Source organism: Cervus canadensis, chromosome 28 (genome assembly GCF_019320065.1).
Source record: "Cervus canadensis isolate Bull #8, Minnesota chromosome 28, ASM1932006v1, whole genome shotgun sequence".
Classification (NCBI taxonomy): domain Eukaryota; kingdom Metazoa; phylum Chordata; class Mammalia; order Artiodactyla; family Cervidae; genus Cervus; species Cervus canadensis.
The window spans coordinates 4,757,582-4,764,010 of NC_057413.1; positions in this window are offsets into that span (position 1 = coordinate 4,757,582).

Below are 6,429 nucleotides of genomic sequence, written 5' to 3' on the forward strand. Positions count from 1 at the left end.
GCCTGAATTTCCTTTTCTACAAAATGGCCATAAAATATCCATATTATAAAGCTGTAAAGATGAAAAAAGATAAAACCTGTAAAGTACTTATAACTGTGTAACTTATATGCAGAGTACATCATGAGAAACGCTGGGCTGGAGGAAGCACAAGCTGGAATCAAGATTGCCAGGAGAAATATCAATAACCTCAGATAGGCAGATGACATCACCCTTATGGCAGAAAGTGAAGAGGAACTAAAAAGCCTTTTGATGAAAGTGAAAGAGGAGAGTGAAAAAGTTGGCTTAAAGCTCAACATTCAGGAAACTAAGATCATGGCATCTGGCCCCATCACTTCATGGCAGATAGATGGGGAAACAGTGGCTGATTTTATTTTTCTGGGCTCCAAAATCACTGCAGATGGTGATTGCAGCAATGAAATTAAAAGATGCTTACTCCTTGAAAGGAAAGTTATAACTGTGCCTGGCACATATCAAATGCTCAATAAATATTATTTCAATAACCTCCTGTATCTTCTTTTAAAGCCCTGTATAATCTGCTCTCATTCTTCCAGCCTGCCGCCACTGTAATTTCTTGCATATGTTTTGCACTTTACAATTTATAAACTGTTATCACACATAACATGGGCTTCCCAGGTGACTCAGTGGTAAAGAACCCACCTGCAATGCAGGAGATGAGGGTTTGATCCCCGGATGGGGAAGATCGCCTGGAGAAGGAAATGGCAAACCACTCCAGTATTCTTGCCTGGGTGAGCCCATGGACAGAGGAGCCTGGTGGGCTATAATCCATGGGGTCGCAAAAGAGTTGGTCACAACTGAGCAACTAAACAACAACACATAACATACCACATTCTCAATCTTCACATTAATCTATTTGAGGAAATATTAAAATACCCATTTTCAGGTCTTCCTTGGTGGTCCTGTGGTTAAGACTGTGTGCTTCCAATGTAGGGGGCATGGGTTCCACGCCTGGTTGAAGAACTAAGATCCCATGTGCTGTGAGACGCGACCCCCCCAAAAAAAAATAATTAAAACCCCCAAATATCCATTTTTTAACTACAGAAACTCAGGATTACAGAACATGGGTGAGACTCTTGCCTTGCACACTCGGGACAGCACACTGCTCTGCCATCAAGAGAAGGACTTTGTTCTCCTTCCAGCAGTCGGTCCGTCTGGACTGACCTTGTGACTTCCTCTGACCAGTAGAACCTATTTTTGAAGTGGGTTAACAAATTAAAAATGGAAGAAACTGATGAAAAGCAAGGAAAATATTAGATGGTCCTTAGGGGTAATATACTTAATATTACTGTGTATTAATCATATAAAGTTTTGGAAATGCCTCTGGCACACTAAGCCCGGAGGCGCGTGTGTTGTGAAATAATGCGCTGCGTGTTGGTGTCAGCTGTCTTCTAGGAGCAGCTTTACAGTTCTGATCTTTCCTGGACCCAGTCCCGCTTGTTGCCCTGAGCGCTGCTTCCGGCATAGCCCCGTCACTTGAGAACACGCAGTGCTTTACCGCGAGAGCCGCTGCTGTGAAGCTGCTACTGGGACAGAGACAACCGCTCGGAGGTCAGGATGCTCCGACAGCACACGGGGCCCACCTCCAGAACGCTGCACTCGGATGTGAAAGACAAGAGCACCCATTTGAGGATGAGTGCAGCTGCTCTGTGTCACCCAAGCTTCCGACAGGTGGTTCTCGGGCGGGGTTGCCACACCAGACCTGCTGAATCAGAAACTCAAACCGGGACCCAGCCATCTGTGTTTTGGGAAGCCCAAGGTGATTACCATTCATACTCAAGCCTGAGAACCACTCCATTCATGCAGTGTCTGTCATCCATGCCCCAGATTTCTGACGATGACAGTTACCTCTAGAGTACTTTCACACAAGTCACAAGGCTCGAGTCAAATGCCCAGCAGTCAGGAACTGTAGAGCTGGTGAGGCCAACCAGAGGGCCAGACATTCCCTGGTGGCTCAGATGATAAAGATCTGCCTGCCATGCGGAAGACCTGGGTTTGACCCCTGGCTCGGGAAGATCCCCTGGAGAAGGAAACAGCAACCAAGTCCAGTATTCGTGCCTGGAGAATCCCATGGACAGAGGGGCCTGGCGGGCTACAGTCCATGGGGTCACAAAGAGTCAGACACTAGTGAATGACTGTGTGTGTGTGTGTGCGCATGCCTGTGTGTGTATGTGTTGCTGGAGGTCGGGAAAAACTGAGCCAGTGGAAGAAGGATAACCCATTTTGCACAAACAGACTAGTTCGTGGACTGCACCAAAGAAACTTTGTAATCAGATGGCTGGAAGTTTGTGGTCTTGTGCAAAGCAGGCCTGGGGCCTTGCTGTTTAGAGCAATGCCTTGTCAGGTTAGCTGTGTGGCTGTTATATTTAAAGATTAACTTGGATAGACAGGCCTGCCAGGCAAAAATTTCTCAAGCAGATGATGTTCGGGGGGACAAAAATTATTCACAGCAAGGCCTCAAGCACAGATGACCCTCAGCAGAAATGGCAAGCCTAGTCCGTGGGATCCCTCCTACAGCTCACTAGCCCTGGGGACCCAGCCTCTCTGAAGTGGAAGAGACAGCACGGATGGGCCATCACATTAACTCGGCAGGCTGGAAGAGCTGCGGCGCTTTTATTCTCCCCACAAAGAAACGCAAGTTTAAAAGATGAAAATATTCCTAAAGGAATCGCACTAATGGAAGAAGAAACCCTTGAGCCACAGTAGCAAAAGTGGCCAGCATCTCAAATTCTCCTGACTTCCTGTCTCCCTGCTTTTGGTCTCGCTCGTAAGTGAAAGATGAGTTTTGCTAGATAAGGTAGCAGTTGGAATTAGTTTTATTCATCAGGAGGAAGGAGAATAAGGCAGAGCCTGCAGGAATATGGGCTCCAGCAACAAGTAATCATTATTGCAAAATCAAATTCCCCGTCTCATCTCGGATATGCCTGTATGTAACCCTGGAGCTGGGCTTCAGTGTTATAAATCCGTATCTAAGACGTGGAGGAGTGGGATGAGGAGCCCCCTTGTGTACCGAGAACCTCTGCCTGGCAAGAGATATATGATGGCAACTTTCCCCCATTGCTTTTGCAGTAAAATTCACCCAGAGCTCCAGGAAGAGTTGGGAATGTAATTCAGCTTCAATAAATCAAGACTAAAATTAAGATGGCCAGATATGTAGCAGCCTACTCAGGTGCATGGAGAATTTGAAATTTAGTGCCCTGGTAATGGGTCGGAACAGGTTATCCAATTATGGAGAGGAAGAAGAAATATTGCTCTCTGGGGTTAGAAAGCTAAATGCTCAAATCCATGACACCACCACATCTTTGCCAAAGCTAGATTAATATTAAAGTTTGTGTAACATCTGATTCTTTTTTTAAGTAATGAAGTCAAATGATAGGAAAAATACACGAAAGAGCTGTGCTTCATAATCATTCTAATTTGACTCCTTGTCAAAGAACTGTGTCTTTTATCTCTTGATGTGATGTATGTGTAACTGATTGTTACAGAGTTCTGTTCTTTCCTAACAATACTTCTGCGTAAACTTTTATCAAGACACCTTGAAGCTTTTCTGGAAGGACTTTAGCAGGGCTCTGACACTTAGCACCACGAGAGGGTGATCTGCCCATTCATTCCACTTCTACCCCGCTACCTCGGTCCCTGCAGGAAACATAACGTGCCCACTGAAGACTGTGGGGACTACGGCTTCAGACTTAACTGGGTGGAGCCAATGGGGGACCTATATGCTTAACGGGAGTGAAATGAGAATGCCCGCACATCTGTTAAAACTCCCTGGTGTGGGACTTCCCTGGAGGTCCAGTGGTTAAGAATCCACCTTGCAAGGTAGCGGACACTGACTTGATCGCTGGTTGGGAAGATCCCACATGCCATGGGGCAGCTAAGCCTGAGCACCACAACTCTGAAGCCTGCACGTCCTCGCCCCTGCTCACTGCAACTGGAAAAAGCCCACACGTAGCAATGAAGACCCAGTGCAGCCAAATATGAATTAAAAAAAACAACTCAGTGCAATAATCTTATTGCTGAATGTGGATGGTGATGGGATAATTTAAATCAGGTCACTTTTCCTACCACCTTGGGATAGCATCTGTCTGCCATGGACTGACAACCACAGAGCTCCACAAATCACCTCAAACCCCAGTGTATGCGAGGATGACAGGTGATGTCCTCCGATTCTGCAGTCGTTAAGGTTCCCATTCACGCCAGCTGTGGCCTCACTGGGTGAGCAGCCTGAGGGTTAGTCTCAGCCTTTGCCATGGTTCCTAAATTAACATGAGATAATGTGTATGTTGTAAAGCGCCTGGTACAGAGCCCAGAACACAGACATGACTATGGTATCTTATTATTTCTAGTTACTTTCAGAGAATCCACAGGCTCTGTGGATGACACAATTACACACTTGCCCTCATAGAGTTTCCAATCCAATCGTCTGTAAACAAATTCTGGAAACAGCATGGAAAGCATTCTTGGATAGGCTGCCAGCTGCTCAGCACCGCTTCAAAGTACGTAAGAATAGACTTTCCTGTCTACTCGCTGTGACAGACAGTCTTGTGCCTACCTATCCCTTCTTTCCTTCCTCCTCACTGACAGAGCACAGGTTTTACTCTGGTTGGCGATGTGTGTGCTAAAGACCTACACTTCTGGCCTCCCTCCCTGCCGGGAGGGCCAAAGTCATGTAAATAGATATTGCTGAACAGGGCTTCCAGGAAAGGTCCTTCGAGTGAACTGACTCAGCTGGGAGAGGAATCTTCTTGCCCTTCCTCTTGGCTTCCTTCTCTGAATCTTAATCATGGATTTAAAGTCTGGAGCCAATCGCCAACTTGGACCGTGAGGTGAACTTGAGAAAACAGAAAACTACTTGTTTTGTATGAAGAAGTAGCTGGATGCCTACCAGAAACTGTGGACTGTCTTCTTTCACATGAGAAAAAACCAATCCTTTGGTTTTTCTGCTATCCACCTGTATCTAATTGCAATTCACACTTACACTTTTCTTGGCTAGCTCAAGATGTACTTAATACTACATTCTTCAACAAACATATCTAGCATCTACTGTTATGTGCCAGTCATTGTTTTTGACGGCTGCAAAAAGTACCTGATCTCAAGGAATTAAACATCTGGTGGGAGATGGGTGATCAAAAATAGCACAGTGACGTTCAGTGCCAGAATGGGAGATGGGGTGGTCAGCATGGACCCGATTTTCAGGACATGACAAAGTTGAATACTGAAGAGGTTATCAAAGAAAGGGCATTTCAGGCAGAGAAGTGCCTGACGGAAATGACCCGAGAGGCCCAGCAGCCTTTCTAAGGGGAACTGAACGGTTTCAATTTAGACACTGAGAGTATTGTTTAATCTTTGCCTGAGGGAACAGGTTTTTCTCTTTTCTTCCATCCTCATTCTCCAAGATCATCCTGGCATATAGTATGTGAGAATTTGTTTGTTTTTTGTTTGATTGCACTCTGGGGCTCACAAGATCTTAGTTCCCTGACCAGGGATGGAACTCTAGTCCTCCGTAGTAAGGGCGTTGAGTCCTAACCAGTGGACCTCCAGGGAATTCCCTGGTGATAACCTGTTGAAACAATGTTGAACTGTGCAATGAAGAACTGACTAGCAGATGTCAGGAAGCCCAGAGGGTTAAGACTCACAAGGCACAAGTGGGAAGAGGGTCCATTCAGCAAAGAGGCGTCCTCCGCCCCTTTCCTCCCAGCAGACCTACACTGACGTAAAATGAAATGCTCACGACGGGAGGGAGGGCTAGTCCGTCTCTCCTCTATCCTGTCTGGCCTGCTTACCTCCCCCGGTCCAGGGGACACCAGAGAAGTGTTAGAGGAAGATGTAATTCCCAGTAGTTGAACTTAAGGTGGAAGGCTTACAGCAGACCCAGCTGGGGGAGTGGTTCGCCTGAAAAGTCAGACGGAGCAAGGCCCCCTCTGTGGTTCACAAACTCCCAAGATGAACTTGAGCCCTCTAGTCTCTGAATATGCAAACACAAGTTCACAGTTTCTAATACAAAGGGCTACTTTGTAAAAATGAAAAAGGCTCCAAGTAGCAGTGAGCTGTGAAATCCAATCCTGTAAAAACTACCTCCCTCTATGGACTTCCCTGGTGGTTCAGGGAAAAAGAATTCACCTGCCAATGCGGGAGACCTGGGTTCAGTCCCTGGGTTGGGACGATACCCTGGCGATGGAAAGGGCAACCCACCCCAGTATTGTTACCTGGGAAACCCCATGGACACGGGAGCCTCTCGGGCTGCAGTCCACGGGGTCGCAAAAAGCAACTACACAACAAATTACAGTTTACTCAACACTCCTGCCTAGTAAATCTCTAGACTCAGGCGGGGTGGGGCTCTTACAGAGGCAAACCTTTACCGATAGCCAGGGCTGCATGTTAAGGCTTTTCCACACACAGTGTCTCCACGAATCC